The sequence below is a fragment of the Myripristis murdjan genome, chromosome 10, assembly GCF_902150065.1.
Source record: "Myripristis murdjan chromosome 10, fMyrMur1.1, whole genome shotgun sequence".
NCBI lineage: Eukaryota > Metazoa > Chordata > Actinopteri > Holocentriformes > Holocentridae > Myripristis > Myripristis murdjan.
Window position 1 is genome coordinate 23652667 of NC_043989.1, and position 22500 is coordinate 23675166.

Genomic DNA, 22500 nt, shown 5'->3' on the forward strand with positions numbered 1-22500 from the left:
GGCTCAGCTTTGCACCAGGAAGCAGTTGGGTTTAGGGGAAATGTCTAGCATTCACAGTGCCACTGGTGTAAGATAAGATGTTTGTTCACCATGGGCTAATCACGCAATTAATTTGACATTCATGTGTTGAGCTTTGAAAAAGGTTACCTTAAACAGAAAGTATCAGTTCTTCACTTTTTTGTGACCATCTTGCTGTCTAGTCTTCGAAATATGTAAAACTAGTGATGACTGGCTTACAAAAACACAAAATGACTTAGTGATTTGGATTATTAACTCCCTGTGTCAATTTGGGGGAGTTTACTGAATGAAAATGAGATCTAGAAACAAGCTTAATCAGTGTCCAAACAACCAGGCCATAGGATTCTCTCCATAAAAAGACATATTTTATCTATTTTTTATTATGTATGCTCATGTTTTTAATTGGCTTTTGGCATGACTCTACACTTCTGTAACATTTGTGGGTGTTTAAATGTTCTCTGTTATGCATTTGTTTTAGTTGTTTTTAAAGTGTGTGCTGCATTTCTTGACCAGGTCTCACCTGGGAGCAAGATTTACTCTCAAAACGAATACCTTGGTCAAATGATATAAATAAAGGAGATTTAAAAATAAATGCATAGAGACATTTTTCAGACTACTTGTACATTTGTGAACATCTGTGTGCACATATATATGTTCAGTTTTGGTGTATGTGTATGCATGCATGGTTGTGTGTGTCTGGGTATATGCCCATGCATTCTTGAGTTCTGAGTACAACTGCGTCCCTGCCTGTGTCAAGGTGTATCTGTGTTTGAGTGTGTGTTGATAGGGCGGTAATAGGTTTCAGCGCTGGAGAGGGGTTTTCAATGGAGTCAGAGAGAAGCAGGGAGGACAGGACAGACTGCTGATGTCAACACAGAAAGATGAGATAAAGCCAGTGATGGAGGGAGGTGGGGGTGGGGGATAACAGTGCAGGACTGGACCCACAGGACGGCCTGCTGATGCCAAAGATAAGACCCAACGCTGGACGCTCAAATCCCATCAGGAGGAGACTCAGCTAAGGAACAGCTGTGAGATGGAGAGAGAGTTACTGGCTGATTGAGAAAGTACCAACTAAATAGAAGACTGAGTGGCTGAAGCTAGAGCAGCTACAACAGTCATTTAAATTCAGAAAATTGCATCAGGCTTTAAAACCAGGAAAAGACAACTCCATATCACTACGTTTCAATATTAAAAATGCCACATGATACCTAGGCTCATATCATGAGATTGATAATATAATATTGATCTGGCTCTACTAACAGACAAGAACGCTGACCAGTCAAATGCCAAGGAGCTGTGGACTGACGGTTTGCATTGGCACGATCTTCAGCCATGACACTCTAAATCAAACTTACCTCTTTCCCACACAGCCTCCCCTCTGTCTGCCATAAATTTATAATAAAATGCCGGTGATAGGACAAAACAGTGCATTCTACAAAACAGATGGAAAGTTTTACTTCTGCCTGAACCCATCTGTCCTGATGTAACCTTTTGTACTGTACACTGTATTTGCCCTTTCTACCACTCTGTCACCATGCCCTCCCTATCTGTTCTCCCTATCACTCTGTTCCCCTCTCTGTTATCTATCTCATGCGTTCTGTGCCCTCTATCCAACTCCATCCCCCTGTACCCTCTCTATGCCTCGCTCTTGTCTTTCTCTACCTTTCCTATTGGCTCTCTATCTCTCCATCCATCAGTCGCTCTCTTCCGCTTTCTCTCTGTGTCTTCTGTTTGCTTCTACCTCTCTTACTGCATACCTTCTGTCTGTTCGCAATTGCAGGACGACAAGCCATCAGAAGTGTTCAAAATGAGGTGTGCTGACCTCTGTTCTGCGATTCAAAATAGAATAAGGATGTCACCCTGTGTACTGACCCCCCCCCCACCCTGCCAACTACCCAACCCACAGCTAGATACACACATGTGCGCACACACATGCACACACAAACACACATACAGACACATACAGCTTATCTCGCCATCCATGCTTCCCTTTATGCCTCTATGTCCCCTCAGCTCCCCCTCTACTTCTCTCGGGTGTTTCACCGTGCAGGTGATAGGTCGACTGTCTATTATACGGAATACAGCAACTCAATATGATGCTGTTTTCAACTTTTGAACTGCAATCTATTGCAGGGTGTCTGCAGGTTACAGCAAGTAAATTTCGGAGGCGTACAGACCTCTCAAGGTGACTGCCAGGATGCAACTTAAGATGACTCTTTTTATGGCTGAGTTTAAAAGTACTGCAGCAGAAAGGCAGCATATGCACATACACAAACATGGGGAAGGTGCTTGGTATTAACTCATGATTCCATAAAAAGAGAAACCTATATCCACGCACTAGAATGATGCCTGGGGTCCTGGGGTTTAATTGCTGCAGCAATTAAACCCATTGAGACTGTTTGCCTCAATATCTAACGCTTCAGGTTGGAGAGCCAAAAATATATTGTGTTCCAGAAATGTAGAAAAAATAATTATAATAAAACCCTTCATTAGTTAGGGATATCTTAAATCAAAGGTTAAATAGCTTAAGTGCCTTGGTACAGCATCCTGAAGCAAGCAGCAATGATTTTTACTGGTCCTTGGGAGCTCAACATTTGAAAGTTTTGAAAATTTGAAGTTTTTCTGATCCTCGATATTTTCCCAACCATTCAAGGCCATTGTACATGACAGATCTTTAGGAAATATGTGGCTGCTAGTTTGTGAAGTCCTCGCAACTTCAGTTTTGGTATTCTCCAAATTCTTACTTTAAAGCTGCACTGGGCAATCAGCCTAAATCCTGAAGTGGGGCTGCTACAGAAAAGAGCATTCCTACCCGCCCAGCTCATAAATTCTGGTTGTCACACATTAGCATTTTTATGGAAATTTTAGAACTACAAAACTGCTTCAGTGAATGAGTACTCTGTCCAGAAAAAGCCAGACTCATCAGTGATGGCTGAACCTGATGTGAAAAGATTGATGTCACGTTACGTGATTTCTGGGTAATGAAGTACCTCAGCTCTTCAAAAATCCAGTTATCTTTCACTTCACTTGCAGCAGCCAAAGTGCAACTTTAATTGAAGGTTTGGATGTTCCCTCATGTCTTGTGTGAATTCATCACCCTATAGGACATATGAATAACCCATCCAGCATATATTATATAATAGCAAATATATAAGGAAATCAGTAGGAAAATCACATTTCTCATTTAACAGTAATGCCTCTCTAGATACAAAGTTGTTGAACAGCAGCAAACTCATGCAAGACTCCTGAAAGAGTGAAACTGCCTCTAGTGTCTGGCAGGCCTCATGTCATTAGTCAGTACTTCTTCCTTACAGGTGAAACCATCACACACAGTTCACTTTTGAGAACATGTTCTGATAACTTTTTAATGTTGACAGTCATTAAGACTGTTAGTGTGGCTAATCATTTAGCTGTAGCCCAGATGTTCTGTGCATCAAGGGGTCATTTTGGCTCTAACAACTCCCCTCCAGTCTCCATCTCCTCTCTCTTACAATCTGTGCCAAGTGTGGCCCACTTAGAATGTGTTAAATAGATCTTAGAAAGCAGCCAAGTGTGTGTATGTGTGTGTGTGTGTGTGTTTGTGGATGAGACAGTAAGTCTTTGCGTGCCTGTGTCTGTGTGTGCATATGTGTTAAGTACAAGCAGCCACACAGAGGTGGATCCATATTAACTAAAAGGTCACTGATTGGCTACCTGCCCTTCCAGGCCTTTGGGACCGAGCCAGTCACATTAGCAGTTTGGTTTCCCTCCAAAGACCAATGGGCCGGACGAATGGTTGTTTGACCTGACAGTCATACAGAGAGGCAACACTGAGGAAATAGCCTGGAGTCCCACCAAGTGTATATTTCAAAAGAGGGGGAGGTTGCTGTGAAGGAGCCTTTACATCTCCATCGACATGCAGGAGGGGGTCAAGTCCAATGTGAACCATATGTGCCATAGTGGGTAGGTCAGAGGGGACATGCCCCTTTATTTCATTTTCTTTTTAATGATGGTGTTTCTCATTTCATATGTGAGTGAATTTTTCTCTGAGGACTGCGTCATGGTTCTTTGGTTTATGAACCTTTTGTGTTGATAATTATGGACTTTTGTTGAAATCATGGACTCTTGTGTTTATGGACCTTTTGTAGTTTGAGTTGTGTTCCTACAGTTTGTCCCTCATGTTTACCTGCTGCGTGGCACTGCTCACCTGCTCTGTGTTCCTCTCATTACTGTTTTCACCTCTGCCTTGTTAGTATAGTTCCTTTGGTCTCCGCCCCTTCAGCTCTTTGTCCTATCCAGGGTCTCCAGTGTTTTCCCTCCTTTTTTCTGTCCCTGCCTCCTCACCAGCTCTATCTTGTCTCCCTCATTAGTTCCTACACCTGTGTGTTTCTCGTTGTTCCTTGTCAGTTAGTCAGCTATGTTTGCCCAGTGCTTGTAGCTGTCTTTTCTCCTAGTGTTATGCTCCTTGTGTTTTTGCCAGCCTGCTTGTTACTTTCATCTGTTTTTCAAGCACAGTCAGGTAATAAATAATTATTTCCTTCAAGTTCCTGTTCCCTGCCTGTTGGTCCTGCATTTGGGTCCACCTGCCTGCCAAACTGTGACCAACTGGTCAGTGCCAACATTGGTCCCTGCCTCCCTAACTTTCATATTATGGCATGATGAAAGTGCCTATTAAAACAACCCTGGAAACTGTTATGAACTGATATTGAAAAGATCTCTAGGTCTTGAATTCACAAAACAATGCAAACAGGCGATCACCTCAGCTTTCATAGTGGTGCTGTGTTTACATGGGTTTTGAATGCCGGTGCAGGTCATAACATCTGTGTGATGTCAAAATGTTTTCTAGGTGGCTCAGAAGGGGTGTTACTGCAGTGTGTAGTGTAACTTTGGAGCGGGTGAAACCAAAAATATCTCAGTACTACAACAGCCACAGAGGCTGATCAAAAGGGATAAAACCTCATTTTCCTCTTAAGAGGTAAATTAACAGTGATAGCAGCAATGGAACTTAATTACAGCCACTGACAATGATTGAGAGCTTCAAGTGAGATGATGATACCATAGACGGCAGACTACATTAGCAGCTTTTTGAAAATATGCATAAAGTACAACCTGATGACTAACACATGTATACTTGGGGCAAGTAACATTGGCACTGACATGTTAAGCAGAGTAGACTCTGGGCTGGGGAAACAGAAGTCTTACAGGTATTAATACTATTTATGTATGTATGTTTGCATGTATGTATGTATGTATTTGTGTATTTATTTAACAGTTGGCTACAAGCACCTTTGCTTCATACAACTCTGCTCCAACATGGTGCTTGGCACAAGAGTTAGTTTCGTCTCCAAAATGCACCAAAACGCACGTCTCAAAAACAGATCATTCCACCAAAACACAATTACTGGTTGTACCCCAACAAGAACACTTTGTCAATCATAACACATGCAGTGACCTAAAAAAAACACTGAAAAGAAGTAGCATTACAGTAGACGCACCATTTTACATCAATCATTATAGAGCCCTTTGACATCTCATTCATTTGGTCTGGACTTTTGGACTTTTCAGTTTGATCCAAACCAAAATTACAGATGTGAAACATCCCCTGGACCATAGTCCAAACCAAAGAACAGAAACTTACTGCAATGAAAAGGGTTGGCCTCAGTCAGATCAAACTGAAACACTGTTTGGCAGCTGTGCACAGTGGGTAAAATGAATGCTGCCTCTTTAAGGGGAACAAATTCACATATACAAGCTGGCAAAAACTTTTGAGTCAAGGTTTTTAACCTTGAAGAGAATTCAAGCTCGTCTCAAGTATACTTGAAATTGGTGCTGCTTGTATTAATGCCATTATATTATTATTATAGTGGTGACAAAATGAATCTGTTCTTTCATTTTTCTCCAACAACTCAAATGGCAATAAATGGTTACCTGCTGAATTGACACCCATCAGACACAAGCCCATCTACAAACCAATCAATGTCAAGTATAAGGAGATGCTGTGCATGTAGGTGATGATGGACAGGATGTAAGTTTGCCATGTCAGGTTCTTTATTGTGCTTGCATAATTGCAATGTGAAACCAGAACTAATCAGACTAAACAGATATAATGTAACAAAAACATGAACCTTGGTTCAGACTTTCAGGTCACTGATTCTTGGGAATTTGGATAAAACAGGTTTTAATTTTGAAAAAAAAAAAAAAGTGAGTTAAATTACAAAATCTGAAGGTATGTCATTATAGGCCAAGGTCTTGGCTGTTCAGCAATGTTCTGGTACAACCTCCGCATTTTGCATTTTTTTCATAAAATAGGTGTTTTTCCAGTTATTACTTTGTTTTTGTCAACATCGTCACCATAATTTTTTTTTATTTTAAAAACATATTTTTGTATTAAAAGAGACTATTACTTTAATAACTCAACAGCACCAAAGAAACATATTGTACGTATATTCATTTAAAACAAATAACTGCCTCTGATGGTGGTGACACTAATCTGACAGTGGTGACAGTGGCCTCATTAAAACATACATTTCCAAAATTTATACCACTCAAGTCAATGGCTTCTTGCTTAACAACTTTATTTAACTATTGGTATAAAAAAAAAATAAATAAATAACAATCTTGAGCATTTTCAGTCTGACATCACTGTCAGACTGAAAACCTGACGGTGGTGACGTCTGACGGTGGTGACAAAAACCTACACTTTCACATGGTAAGGATGAGTTGTTCACATTAGCCATCTTGTTTCCCTCCTGTTGCTACCTACATCAGACCTCTTCTTAAAAAGTATACATTTATGCCGTAATCTAATCTAATATTTTTTATACAAAAGAGACGGTGTTGACATGTTATAGTTGTGTAGCAGTGTCCAAAAATATGAAGAGATTTAAGAGATAATAGCAAACTTACAGGAGCCTGAGTGGTCTTGAAGCATGCAGTAGAGCTGAAGGTTTGAAAAGGGCTCCTCAGGAATGTAATTGAGCTTGTAGTTGTAGAGTTTTTTTTTTTTTTTTTTTTTAAATTAAATATCTGACAGTGGTGACGAATATGTGGGACACATTTTGAGCAACCACAAAATAATAGTAAATAATGTTCAAAACTCATCGTTTGTAGTTTTTAATACATATTATGATGTACTCTTTCATGTGGTAAAGATATTATTCAATGAAATTATTACTTTTTGTTTTTTTAATCAAGTTGAAATGATTATCTCCTATCCGAGGACAACTGGTTTTGTAGGCCATGGGCCAGCCTATAATCATTAAATTAATAAAAATTAAAAATAAACCTATAAAAGAACCTTACAAATGTGCACGGACCCCCTGATTATACCCTTGATTCTTTTTATTCATTAAAATGTTGTTAATTTCGAACAGAAATTGCATTTTTCTTAGTGGGACATGATTCATCCAAATTCCCAAGAATCAGTGAGGTGTCAAGAGGACTACAGTTAACAACTCTGTGCTCTAGGTTTTCTTGTTTTCCGTTGTCCTCCGCCTGTCCCCAACTTTCCATCGGACTGCTCCTTCCTGCCCCACCAGACTTGTTTCTTCAATAACCACAAACACTGCCTGTTCCAAATCAATACTGTATAGCCCTCCCATGTACTGGCTGTGAAGTGAGCCCTTCCACTCCATGTTACTTAACTGTTTGTCAGCCTGGTGTTACCAGTCCTGGCTCCATGACTTATTCTCTGACCAAGAGCTGTTTATACTCACCTGGACTCTGTTGCTGCTTACTTGGCATTATTCCTGAAGTCTGTTTCCCCTGTGAAAAGTTTATTAAAGGACATCACAAACTTTGCCACTGGTGCTGGGAGCTGCGACTGGGTCCTACCAGTCACACCCATTACAGAATGGTACCTTTAAATAGCATGAATGACAGGAATGAGTCAATAAAATTCTGCAGTGAGCTTCATTTTTTATAAATGTTTGTAACAGTAAAAAGCAGTTGAACTCTTAAACATAAAGATTTCACTCATCTTTGTGTCTCCCAGTAATATACACTATATTACCAAAAGTATTCGCTCACCTGCCTTTACTCATACTATGAACTGAAGTGCCATCCCATTCCTAACCCATAGAGTTCAATATGATGTCGGTCCACCTTTTGCAGCTATTACAGCTTCAACTCTCCTGGGAAGACTGTCCACAAGGTTGAGGAGAGTGTTTATAGGAATTTTTGACCATTCTTCCAAAAGCGCATTGGTGAGGTCACACACTGATGTTGGTCGAGAAGGCCTGGCTCTCAGTCTCCGCTCTAATTCATCCCAAAGGTGTTCTATCGGGTTCAGGTCAGGACTCTGTGCAGGCCAGTCAAGTTCATCCACACCAGACTCTGTCATCCATGTCTTTATGGACCTTGCTTTGTGCACTGGTGCACAGTCATGTTGGAAGAGGAAGGGGCCCGCTCCAAACTGTTCCCACAAGGTTGGGAGCATGGAGTTGTCCAAAATGTTTTGGTATCCTGAAGCATTCAAAGTTCCTTTCACTGGAACTAAGGCGCCAAGCCCAGCTCCTGAAAAACAACCCCACACCATAATTCCTCCTCCACCAAATTTCACAGTCGGCACAATGCAGTCTGAAATGTACCGTTCTCCTGGCAACCTCCAAACCCAGACTCGTCCATCAGATTGCCAGATGGAAAAGCGTGATTCATCACTCCAGAGAACGCGTCTCCACTGCTCTAGAGGCCAGTGGCGGCGTGCTTTACACCATTGCATCCGACGCTTTGCATTGCACTTGGTGATGTGTGGCTTGGCTGCAGCTGCTCGGCCATGGAAACCCATTCCATGAAGCTCTCTGCGTACTGTACTTGGGCTAATCTGAAGGTCACATGAAGTTTGTAGCTCTGTAGCAATTGACTGTGCAGAAAGTCGGCGACCTCTTTGCACTATGCGCTTCAGCATCCGCTGACCCCTCTCCGTCACTTTACGTGGCCTACCACTTCGTGGCTGAGTTGCTGTTGTTCCCAAACGCTTCCATTTTGTTATAATAGAGCTGACAGTTGACTGTGGAATATTTAGGAGCGAGGAAATTTCACGACTGGATTTGTTGCACAGGTGGCATCCTATGACAGTTCCACGCTGGAATTCACTGAGCTCCTGAGAGCGGCCCATTCTTTCACAAATGTCTTGTTTCACAGTCTGCATGCCTGAGTGCTTGATTTTATACACCTGTGGCCAGGCCAAGTGATTAGGACACCTGATTCTGATCATTTGAATGGGTGAGCGAATACTTTTGGTAATATAGTGTATGTTCACAATGGACCATTAGGCAACGATGGGCAATCACACATTTAATATAGTAGAACTGAGATTAGCCTGACTCCAAAAATGAGAAATGTCATACTTTACTCACTACAGTTCTGTGACCTAAACACCCAAAAGTATGATCAAAATCTTACAAAGTTTCCCTTTTTTATTATATTGTAACGTCACAAAGTTGAACATAAACAAACAATTCCATGGAGTTTCCATGCACTATAATTTGTTGATTTCAAAGAAGGGCACAAATGACCATACGACTGATAGGGAATCTGTTGTTGCCCCGGTGGCATAGTGGATAAGGCACTGACCTCCTAGCTCAGCAGTTGTGGGTTCCATGTGGGTGGACTGACAGCTGAGCGGTGCAGGAGAAAGGTGCTGGACCCATAACGCAGAGGATGATGGATTAAACCCATCTTCTGCTAAGTCTAAACTTTTCCAAACAGAAAGGTCCACCTCTTCTGCAATCAAGCCTTTATCCTTCTGACTAAAAATGTACTATAACTTGTTTGACTGATTTGTGATTGGATGTACCAGTGGTCACATCAGTGTAGCTGATAGTGTGGCTGAGTGGTCTAAAGTGCTGGAGTCAGGCTCTAAGGAGTTGTAGGTTCAAATGTTACCACTGCCATTTGAGTTTTCATTTGTCCTTGATTGTGTGTCTGCAGTCCTTCTGGTAATACTTTCAGCAGTATGGTAGGTAATTGTGAAGATGCAGGGAACAGAGTGTGTTTGAGGAACAGAATCACAAGTCTGCCTTTGTGTGCTGTAAGTGGTTGCTCCTGTATTTGTAATAGTGTAAAGTCCTGACGCACAGTCAGCTGAAGATGAAGGCCATGTGTTAACCATGCCACTACTGAAAATGTGCTAAAGCTTGTCCACTTGATTGTGGATGATGAAAGAAAGAACCTGCTTTAGTCCACAGAGATTCCTTGGGAGCAAATAATTGAAAGAGTATGGCTATTGTTCAAAATGGTGGACACATAGTCCTAACACTCTTGCAGTATGCAAACATTCAGATCAAATGTTATTTAATCAATTTTGGAGGCTAGAAAAGCCACTGAAAGTAAAAAGATTCCATTACTGAGATGGACTATGATTAGGGTTTTAACCGACACTCAGGACCTCAGAGACAGGCTTTAATTTTGAGATTCAAGATCAAAATTTCCTTTATTTCTTTAAACAATAATTTTAATACTTTGGCCTAAGAAAACATGATTTTTTGTTGGAAATGCAGACAAGACTCTACACTTTCCAACAAACGCCAAACTAGGGAAAAACTGTAAGTCGTGATCAATAACCTCCCATTATTTTCCTTCCTGGGGGAAAAAAAAACAAAAAAACTTTGATGGTGACTTCATACAGTAGGTGTAAATAAAAATGTCAAATGATAAATTTTCTTTTTTGTAGGCTTCTCCACCTATTCCATCAAATCAATATTTCTCTCTCTAACTTATATCCCATTGCTTTACATGTTTGAATGATCCCTCTCTATGTTACGTCCTGCCCCAACTTCCTGTTATGACAGGAAAAACATAAAATCAAATAAGTAGGGAGCCATTTTATGAGAGCTTTGGCTAGGACTGTGTGGCCGATATGATAAACATTAAATATGATAAACTGAAGCAGAAAAGTTACAGCTAAAGGTTTACAATATGGAAGTTATATTTACTGTAGGGCAAGTATTTATTATTATAATGTCAATTATTACCTCAGATATTTAAGGATTAAATATAACTTTCACTTTACCTCACTGTGAACTCAGTTGCTATTGGCTTTTGGAAATGTCCACTTAGATTAGTGTGCTTGTAGACTGATGCTGAAATTTTTAGCCGTGGGTCACTGAGGTATTATCTGATCAAATTTCATGCCATTAAACTCCATGCAAGTGAGCTGACATTTTTAAAACGTCACAGGGCTTTTAGGATGAGTTTGAAATAGCATTTCCCCCAGGCATATAAGACGGACCTGTTTGTGAAGATCCTCAGTCATCCAGGTCATGGTAGTCCAGGAGAGTTAAATTGAGGGCAGCTGCACTTGTGTGTAGATCCTTGAAGACGCTTCGCTTCTCATCCAAGAAAACTTCATCTGTGCTAACTGAATGGAGTGGACTGGACCGGGTATTTAACAGGTTGACTACCTTCGGCGTCCTGCTTTTTGTATACTTTTAAACCAAAACTGAGCTTTAGAAATACCAGTGTGCTACAAACTGTAGCACCTGAGAGAAATAATTTTAGCATGTATGAACAGCACAGTTGTTGTGACTCACTGTATGGCTACGGCAACATTTGATTGATGAAACAGTCACGTGGTAGAGTGTTTGGCGGAAGTCTCTCTCTGACAAAATAAAACATAAAATTGATGCGTAGGAAAAAAAGATGGCTATAACAAAAAGTAACAAGCCCAGTGTAGCTCAGTGTAGCAGAGTAAGAGTAGCGTTTCTTCACAAATCTACTCAAGTAAAAGTAAAAAGTATGGTGATTTGAAACTACTCTTAGAAGTACAATTTATCCAAAAAGTTACTCAAGTAAATGTAACACATTACATTTATATATAGATATAGATGCTGTAAATTACTTTAAATCAAAATTTAACTGTGGTACAGTGTTAGGTTGTATACACCTGGGTGGGATATGAGTCCACATGGTGGTGAAATATCCTCATACGCTGCTTCATGCTCCCCTAGACTGCTCATACAGAAGATTGTATTTTTCTCTATTCACTTCAATAGCATGACAATATGGGCCCCAAAATAAAACTATTAGCACATTAATGAATGCAAACAAAGCAGATTATGCTAATATAAAAAAAACAACAAGTCCTGGAAACCATTTTTTGGATATTGACCTGCTGTTCACTTGTTATTTTCCTATTAGAACTGGAAAGCAGATCCGGCTGGTGTCCGCAGGATAAACATACTAGCGTTGCACCAGAAAGAAACAACCTGATAATATTCTTGAAAAATAATTTAATTACACGAACAAAACGGATACCTGGACTTTTTTTTTTTTTTTTTTTAAATTAATAATTGGCATTATCTGCTGTGTTTGCATTCATTTATGCGGTAAAAGTGCTATTTTGGGTCCTGTTTTGCTGTGCCATGGAAGTGAATGGAGAGACACAAATCACACAGTTGGGTTTTTTTTGTTTTTTTTTTAACGTACCCATGAAAGGTTACTGCTGTTTATTCTGCCTCTGCCCCCATACAATGGCTCAGCCAGATATACTCTCCTCAGTTCAGTGAAGTATGAATGGCTGTTCTGTTGTGCTGGAGCCAAGCATATGTTCTAGTGTTCTCATACACGCAGTTTGGCCAGGAGCACAAACCGGGCAAGAAGGGAAAAAAGAAAAAAGAAAAAACAGCAACAACAACAACACAGTGTTCTCACAGGGTTCCCGATTCTACCATGTCTAACACAAAACAGAGAAACACACAAAGAAATGAGCATATATGTAAACACACACACACACACACACACACACAAACTTGTGCTCCCCAAGCAAATGAGAAGTGACACCTCCGCCGGTGCATGCCAAGAACATGCACAGAGAGAGCTAAGCAGAGAATGAGAGAGAGAGAGAGAGAGAGAGAGAGAGAGAGACAGTATGTACAGTATGGATAGGATGTGACGTGCCCGCCAGTGCATGCCAAGATCATACACAGCCCACGCCAAGTACATAAGCATATGCAGTAAAGACATAACACAAAATAGGAAGTCCCAGTGAGTAGGGATTGCAGTGTTGAAGTAGCCAAGCTGTCTTTATAAGACACTAGATTTGTGTGTGTGTGTGTGTGTGTGTGTGTGCGTATGAGTGATAAAGACAGAGAAAAAGGCGATGCAGTGACGGGTATTTATTTTATGGGAGAAAAATTGTTATTCTAGGAGCGAAAACAGAGGAAGAGAGGGAGGAAACTATATGTAAAGGAACGCCAATGTACAAATTACTGCCAAGCCTGATACGACACAACTTCTTCATTCTTTATGGCAGAGAGAGAGGCAGGAAAAACGAGAATGTATGTGGACTTGTCACAGAGCATCTTCATTATTTCCGAGAGAGTGGGGGGTTTGGAGGCAGTGTGTGTGTGTGTGAGAGAGAGAGAGAGAGAGAGAGAGAGAGATTGTGTGTCTCTGTATGTGCTGGTTCACGCATGCCATCATATCAATTTCCATGTACAGCGTGATGAAACGTTTGAAGTGGCGTGCCCAGCATTAGAAAAGAGGGTGAAAAAAGGAGTGGAAAAAAAGGATACATTTTTTTTAAATGGCTGCAATATAGAATATGAGAAAATGGCATTCATGAGCATGGTGATGATAAAAGGAAGGAACCTGAACACTGAAACGTCAATGCTCGGGGTTTTTAGCTTCATTCAGCAGCTAAATTGGTACAGTATGAAATGTGGCAGGGACCTGGAGTGAGTCACAGCCACTTCAAACTGTGAACCTGGCCTGATTGAGTCAAAAACTCCCCGACACTCTGGCATTAACCCCTGTGGGCCAAGCTTTAAACATGAATCACCAGCATATCAATAAGAGATTTATAAAAATAGGTCTTATCGAAGTCCTAGACTTTTCTCAACAGCAATTCCAGTATGCAAAGCAGGAGCTGTGTGATTTTCCATTTTTAAAACACGGCTGTTATCAACTAAAATGTCAATAGTTTTCCATCAGAGTGGGAATCTGTTTCATTAAAGTTCCCAAACAAGGAATTCCTGTAGTTTGCAATATTCTTGGCCAACAAATGTTGCAAGAAATAGTCTATGTGAACAAACTGGCTGCTACTCTCAGATAGCACGAGCATCTCAGCAAATCATAACCCCATTTTAAGTAAATGTGAAAAATGAAATAGATATGTTTTGCAAGAAATTGCATATACTGTTCTTTATCATCAACATTTATTTGTCTATGAAAGGTCTATCTGTCTATCTATCCATCTATTGAATTAAATTTATTAGTCTGAATTTCAGTGGAGAGTTTTGTGTCCCATGATGGACTAAATGCTGTTTCAGAGCTAGGCTTTCCCACTGCAATCCCATAATCGCAATACACAGCAAAAAAAAAAAATAATAATTGCATGCTAATGTTAATTGCTGATGTTGCAGCTGTAATATCTATATTGAATTTGCATATTGGCTTCTTGTAACTAGAAATATCTCCAAATGATAATGTGGACAAGCAAAGAAAAGTTCAATTTCTATATATTGTCACATATCATTTACAGCAGCTCACCACAGGTTTTCACAGCGGTCTCCTGATATAGCTGAATCGTTCTGGCCAAACTGATAACACAGTTGTATTTAAGGTCCGCCTTGTTTCTGAGCCCCTCAGTTGGTGCCACTGTGGGAAAACAATGCTGATATTTGCCTTGTTTTTAACAGGTCTGTAACACGTTTAGCTTTGCTGTGCTTCTTTTCTAATCATTTGCCACCATTGATGTTGCTGCTGTGACTTCCATGGGCTGCAGTCATTGACAAAGTTTTTTGTCATTTTAATTGACCCTCAGTTTCGCAGAGTGCACCTTTAACTCTGCAGTTCTAAGACAAAATTCTTTGGCAGCACCTGGCAGTGTGCCCATTCATGCCAGTCAAGCCCAAGCTGAATTGACTTTTCCTGTGTACTGATCCCCAGGTACTCAGATCACTACATGGCACTGGTTAAATGAAGTAGAGAAACATTTTTAGTTTTTGTCTGAAATGATTGAAATGACAAAAATTGCTCTGTCAGCTATGATTGTTGACTACAGTTGGCTTCACAGACACAGATAGGGACACATACCTACGCATGCGCATACACACACAGACTGAAATACACAGACAGACACATGCACACACACAAACAGACGCGCGCGCACACACACACACACACACACACACACACACACACACACACAGTTCAGTGTAGAGCTAATCAGCTGTCTAATCGTCTGTCAGTTCTCATATTCATCATCAGTCATCAGACATATGGCACTGCTTTGATCAGGAGACTGTGTGTGTGTGTGTGTGTGTGTGTGTGTGTGTGCGTGTGTCTGTGTGTGTTTCAGTCTGTGTTAAGTTCTGTGCGCAGGCGCATCTGTGTATGAATGATATACAAGTGTGTGTGACCTGTTTGTGTGTCAAGCAGCTGTAAAGTGGTCTCTCTCATTTTATCAGTCTCCAAGCCGCTCGCTCGGATATACCGTCACACACACACTTGGCATCCTTTATGCCGGCTATCAATGCACACACACACACACACACACACACACACACACGCACGCATACACACTTTCATGTTATCCATGCGTTAGCCAGGCCCTCTGAGCTGGAGACTCACCATTTAAATTAGCCAACTGCTGACCTCGAACATGCTCCAGCCACGTGTGTGTTTGTGTGTGTGTTCAGCTATGTATGCGTGGCTGGTGAGGTGTTTCAGATGGGCCATGAGCTGTGTGTGTGTGTGTGTGTGTGTGTGTGTGTGTGTGTGTGTGTGGTGTGTGTGTGTGTGTGTGTGTGCTGGGAGAGGATGGGGGGGTTGTACTTACCAGTTTTCACTGTGTTTGGTAGTGGTTCAGTGCTCTTAAGTGCTCATTAGAAACTGCACAATAATGTGTGTGTGTGTTTGTGTGTGTGTGTGTGTGTGTGTGTGTGTTTGCGTGTGTGTGTGTGTGTGTGTGTGAGAGAGAGAGAGTGAGAGAGAGAGAGAGAATGAACTGCTATCGGAGAGAGCAATTAAGCTACCTCTCAAATGCCTGTTTACCCTTTACCCTCTGTTTCCTTCTCATTTTTTCTTCATCTCTCGCTCTTTCTCTCTCTCACTCTGTCGCTTTCTCTCTCTCTCATCCCTTCTTTACCCTCTGTCATCCTCTCCTTCTGTTTCTCTGTCTACCTCATCTTTACCTCTCTCTCCCTCTCTCTCTCTCTCTCTCCCCCTCAGTTTTCATTGCTCGCTAATTGGACGACCATCTCTAGAAATCTAATTAGAATTTTTTTTTTAAGTCTAGTGAGAGAGAGGGAAAGAGAAAGATAGCGAGAGAGAAAAAGAGAGAGAGGTTGTACATCCTCGGAAAATGTTTAAAGTCAAGGCTCAGAATTCATTTGACCGTTTAAATTCAGAGCATATGAACATCTATTCTTGAAGAGCTTGACTTGTCGATAGAAATAAGCTTTTTGAAATTCTCTTAACTTGACTGAAAAAAAAATCTGATTTCTTGGCTCATGTGAATCTTTATTCAGTTATTAGGTGCATTATGAGGAACATTTAAAATACAAATTATAGAATGTATTATTGAAATAAAACAAGTTAGGCCTAAATGAGGATAGAGTTGTTTATGAGTTGTTTACCTTATAATGATCACAAACTGGAGGTCATTGTTTAGCACCTTTTCAGACTAAGATTGTCGCACACTGTCAACGCATTATTGAGATTTTGCAGACATGCTTTCAAGAAATATCACAACAGTGGCGCTTTCCCTTCCATTGACATGGTGTTCCTTAAAGATTAGCGTCATAACAAACAGTATTTGTTCATCACCATTTACTGTCTTGGTGTCAAATAATATCACATCAAAGGAAAGGGCACTGTTACTTCCTCTTGACCCTCGGTGTTCACTGTCAACGTGGACGGTTGACGAAAGCTAATTTTCCAAAAGATTAACATCATTACTGACATCAGACTGTGTGAGGGATGTCAAGCAAGGAACACAATTGGACACAGTTTTCACATTTTTCAGCTGTTTCAGGTCAATTGGAAAATGAGGTTACTCAGCTGGGATTCAGATACTGTACTGCAGGCCATGTGGATAATGTTATTATTTGTCCTTGGCAGGCTATGCAGCAATGCAGTGGTTCTTGAACTAGAGGTCGGGACCCAAAATGGGTCTTGGGCTTGTTTCTGGTTGGTCCCCTTGTGACAGAAGAAAAAGTATGATTTAATAAGCCTGGTGAATGTTTGTATTTTCATCTTTTATTAGTTAAAGTGACTGAACAAATGCTGTGGCTCACTTTTTGTTCATGGTATTTTAACGCAAAGTAAATGGCAAATTTCACATTTATGACCAACAGTATTTTTCATTACACTTTTGTTCCTTATGGCCCACTGTGTTATCGATATTGATTTTGTTCCCGCTGCCAGTCCCCATCGCTGCTGAAAGCAATATTACCAATCTACTTTGTCCCAGTGTGTTACCTCTACATTACCACAAAATGTTGTATGTGTGTCGCTGCCTTTATACATCCCATTCTGTTCTGCAGCAAAGCCTGAAATGTTAAAACTGTCTTTCCTTTTCGAGCTTACACTCTAATGCCAAAGTACAAGAGCTGGTTTTCATTAAAAATCCATAGAAAATGCAGTCAGGGTGAATTATTTTCACTTAAACAATGAATTATATTATCAGACTGTAAGTTAAGTGATTATCAACATATACGTCATACTTTTTCAAATTAATTTTAAACCCTATCACTTTCTTACAGTAAACGTAAGGGCAGTCATAATGAACTGTTTCATTTCTTTGATATAATTTGTCACTTTGATACCATGCCTGTCGGCTTTTTGTATATTTTTGAGCTGACCCTTAGACGGTTTCACCAACATTTCAAAGATGTGGATTCCTTTCCACAGCTCAGTTATAAGCAGAGCCATGAGAAGAGGGAAGCATAGCAGGACACAACAGCACTGGAGGATACAAAGTTTCCATGATGCCCTTCCTAAAGTACGCTCGCCAGTGTTCACTCCCTGAGCAGCACCATGAATAAATTACAACTGCTGACCAGGGCTAACAATGTCCTCTCCCACACTTCAGCATTTTTTTTTCTTATGCGGAAATTGGTTGTTCTCTCTCAGCCCTGATGGCATGGTGGAGCTGCAAGACTATAAGCTGATTCAGGCGGACTGTGATGCACAATTCAGCAACAAAACAAAATGAGGGGATGTATGATTTAATATCAGTAACAAGTGGTGCTCAGTTTTGCCTGTTGAATCATAACTGACTGGAATTGCTGCTTTTTGTCTGCAAGCCATTTTACTCACTCAGGGAATTTGCTTCAATCATTTTTGCTGCTGTGTACACCCCCCTCAGGCAAAAGCAAATGGAATGCCTACTATCGGGACAGATAATAGAAATGGAAACCAAACATCTCGACTCTGCAGTCTTCATTCAGGGCAACTCGAGGAACGAATTCCCTGTCTGACACGTGAGGAAAAAACACTGAACCACTTTTGCTCCCCCATTAAAGGGTTCATGCCACTTATTCTCCCTGGCCCTTCATGGCAGGTCTTCAATGGACCAGATGGTTCCAAAGTATGAATACTGAAAGCAGCCAAGCCTGTGTAAACCACAGTCTGAAGGTACAGTAGACCCAGGAGGTAGATGGAGAACTCAAACACTCCCTCAACACTTTAGACTGGGAGGCTCACAGATAGTTGCCAACAATTGCCAACAAGCCCAGCTGATGAACAATTTCAAAATGGTTGAGATGAGAACAGCTTCTAAAGGAACCCTTCTGTTCTTCACCCCTGGAGGCTGTCAGCCCATCTCATCCCAGCTCCTGGGGAAATCCATCACCGAACCTCTCAAATGGATTGAGAATGTATCCTGCCTAGGGGAACAGTTTGTCCCCAAATTAATTTTCTGTCTTTGTCTACTCACCTTGTTTGTTAGCTGAAACTCCACTGAAGTTTGTAGGATCACCAAACACCTATTAAGTCTACTATTTATTGCTATTCCACCTAAGCTTTTGATGAGATTGGGTTCTGCTGGCACCACAAAATGTCCATTAAATTTCTTTGATCAGCTTTTCCAACACAATGCAATTATTTTGAAGCCAAGATATTGCACATTGAGTGCAAAAAAATGCAGCTATTCTAGGATCATGGATGAAATGCATCCTGCAGTAGCTATCTCACTGCATCTCAAATCACTCCCTAGTTGAGTAGAAAGTGAACTGTCCAAGGAGTCAGACATTTTCTTGGGTGTCTCCAATTGTTTTCCAGTATACTGGAAGTTCAGTTTCCTGGAAAATTCCCAAAATCTACCATAAAACCTTGTGAGCATCATTGCCCACTATGCTCACTGACTGGAAGTAACGTCCACCAGACCTCTGGTTCACAACATTTGTTAACCACTGGAGGACAGACCAGGAAATAACGGCAGGGATGTTACCATTTTCAGGTGTCATTATCAGGTGTGATAGTTGGCTCAAATCAAATCTCATGTCACTGATTCACCATTGTCCACTGTTCGTCAACTCAGAAGCCTAAGCAGGGCCCAAATTCCAACTCACTAGATTCACTACCTACTGAACTAGGATGTGGTTTGAGACATAACCATTATGTGTTTGGTGGTTGTTGAAGTTGAAGGGGTCTGGTTGCATAGTGTTCCACAGTTGCCATTAAATTTCTCAGAACAGCTTCTGCAACATAATCTAAGTGTATGAAGCCAAGAGATTGCACTGTGAAACCAAAAAGTCCTAGATCTACCTCATTGTGCTGCATTATTCTAGGAACCTAGACGAGATACAACCCACTAACTCACTGGGTGTTTAATGGTTGTATAAACTTCTGTGGAGATCTAACAAGCTTAGGGGTGAGGGGATAATGCCAGAACTTGCACTTTTTAGGGCAAAAAATTCCTTTAAGGCTTAATGAACAATGTTTCTCTTGCAGCAGCTCTGACTGATCAATGTCGCACAACCAATTTTGGTCCAATTTCGGAAATCACGAATCGACAGAATGTTCCAAGCCTCCATCGTGGTCTAGCGGAGCTCTGTCTCCTCAGGTTCCAAGGACACACTCCAGCATATTTTCCGCCCTAGTGAGTGGATCATTGGCTGTCTGCTGCCCTTCGTCAAGGAACCACATGACACCAGGGTGAGGAAAAGGGCAACAGGGACTGCCAATGAACCTATACATCTAGTTAACCATCTGTTCCTTAAGCTTTCTGGTACACTATGGTCTATGAAAACCAAGACCACCCAGACCATCCCATCATCAGCCTTCCTGAGACTTGCCTGGTTCTTGCTGTCCGATTGAGCTGTTTTTATATTTATTAATGTGATATTATTAGTTAAGTCAAATATAGACTGATATTTCACTTACAGTGGCTACATAACTCTGTTTCACCTCAGACTCTTCAAACTTTGCCACTTTTTAACCTCAGAAATATACAATTTCTATGCCGGACCAATATGCTAATGAACTCATTCTGCATCTTTTTACGGCTGCTACTTAATAATGAATTCTGAATATAAGTAGTATATGCATATATGCAATGTACTGTTAATCATATGTGTCTCCTTTTTCATCCTAATGTGAGATCTTTTGCTTAGTGTTTCAAAGATATTTCTTGCACAGTGTCTGAAGCTGTCCCTGAAAAATGTGCCTCTGATTCACATTTCCTCTTTTGTAATCTGAAATTCCATAACATGTAAATTATTACTGTCTATGCATCAATCAGTGATAAATTTGAGGATTTGTATTGATCACCGCAGGGAAGTGATAATCTCTCAACCGTTCTGGAATCAGCACAATGGCTCTCATTCATAAAAATCTAAACCCAAACATGTGAGTTATGAAATATTTATCTTAATGTGCAAATGAGCCGTTTAGAGTCGCTCTGTCTCTCCAATTCATTTGAGAACTGAACTTGTTTCTATTGACATATCTCTAGAGATTACTTTCATTGTTTTTATCACATTGTGATGATAAATGATAGTGGTGTAGTGCTATTTATCCATCTATCTATCTGTCTGAGTCTCAATCAATTTCCAAAACTTCCTGCCATCATTCTTTTTTTCCTTCCTTTCTTCCTTCCTCCCTTTCTTCCTTCCTGGCAGCCTAATCCATCTGGTTGTCCTCAGATAGTTTCTCTCCTCTGCCAAAAGGGGGCAACAAAGCGGCACTTTTCAACACAAACCAAAGCCCGACAACAGCTCCGACATATTTTTAGTCTCTCTCTCTCGTCTTTCTCTCCTCTCTCTTCCTGCTATTCTTCTTTGCCCTCTCTTTTCTTTGTCCATCTCGGTCTGTCTCATCCTCATTTCATTCTGTCAGTGAAAGTCAATGATCTAAAAGTCCCAGAGATAGAAGCAATAAAATCCAACTATTTTCCTCTCTTTTTCTCTTTCTATCCTCCACTTTAAGTTCTGTTCAATTCGGTCTGGCATGAATGTATGCTGAACAGTATTGGCCAAAGCATGAAAATACAATTGAGTAAAAAGAATAAGGGGTGAATAAAGAGTTCAATCTCTCTCTCTCTCTCTCTCTCTCTCTCTCTCTCTCTCTCTCTCTCTCTCTCTCTCCCTCTCTCTCTCTCCCTCTCTCTCTCTCTCTCTCTCAGTGGTGCTGAAAGAACAGCGCCCTTCACATGAGCCCAGCTGAATGAAGCAGTCCTTTAGCCGGGGCTGCCTGTCCCATTCATTGCTATTGGACCCCCCTCTGCAGAAACGTAGCACTTTTTCTCCTTTCTCTCCATAATCCAGGGAACTCTGTCCTGTTGTATATACATGTACATGTGTGAGTTTGAAAGTCAGCATGCACATAGGAAAGATACTTCTTTAATTTTTTTGCGGCATGGAGTCTCTCTGTCTTGCACGCGCGCACACACATACATACATACTCTCTCTCTCTCTCTCTCTCTCTCTCTCTCTCTCTCTCTGCCTGCTCTGCGCTCTCTTGTGGACTCTCTTAAGGCACTTTGGATAAAAGCCTCCGCAAGAAATGGAAGATTTCATGTTTCTTATCTGTCCTTCGCTGGCTAGGTGGTGAAATATCTTAGGGGAAACGAATGGGGAGAGGAACTCCACAGCCATATTTTTACTTATGAAAAACGGGACTCCTCTCCTTCTCAGTCTTTGCGTCACCGAGCCAAAAGTGGGGTTTCTCTTCTTGGAGGGTTCAGTTAGCAGAGCGGAGCCTTTCCTCCACGTATCCTTCTCTCTCTTTCCAGCTTTCCGTCTGTTTCTGGATTTTTAGCTGGAAGGGAAGGGACAGCTCACCCCCTCTCTTTTCATATCCTCTCTTTTTTCGTGGAAAATCCAGCAGAAGCCAGCAAGAGGGACTTCGCACTTTTCCCTTTGCTGCTGTAGCGCAGCAAAGAGGGTTTTTTTTTTTTTTTTTAAGTCGGAAAAATATAATTTTAAGTCTATTATTCATTTTGCTGGTGAAATTAAGTCCGCACCCAGGGAAGAAGAAGGCAGCTACAGGATTTAGATTATTATTTTTATTTTTTTAAATTTACATTTGAGCCAAATTGCACACTCATGACCTAAG

The 22500-nt window shown here is 40.9% G+C and overlaps 1 protein-coding gene and 1 long non-coding RNA gene across 5 annotated transcripts in view; both read left to right on the forward strand.

Annotated features, from left to right (window-relative positions):
- Positions 1–588, forward strand: part of LOC115366175 (uncharacterized) — a 21485-nt gene extending 20897 nt beyond the window's left edge. Inside the window, exon 3 of the long non-coding RNA XR_003928820.1 lies at positions 1–588. This exon is cut by the window's left edge and continues 55 nt beyond it. This is a non-coding gene — a long non-coding RNA (uncharacterized LOC115366175).
- Positions 1–22500, forward strand: part of il1rapl2 (interleukin 1 receptor accessory protein-like 2) — a 583827-nt gene that overhangs the window by 122139 nt on the left and 439188 nt on the right. Inside the window, exon 1 of one of the 4 annotated variants that reach the window (XM_030061481.1) lies at positions 3897–3960. The exons of the other annotated variants lie outside the window; for them this stretch is intronic. The gene's annotated coding sequence lies outside the window, so the exon portion shown is untranslated. Of the gene's footprint in view, positions 1–3896; positions 3961–22500 lie in introns of those variants that run through there. 4 annotated transcript variants of the gene reach the window in all.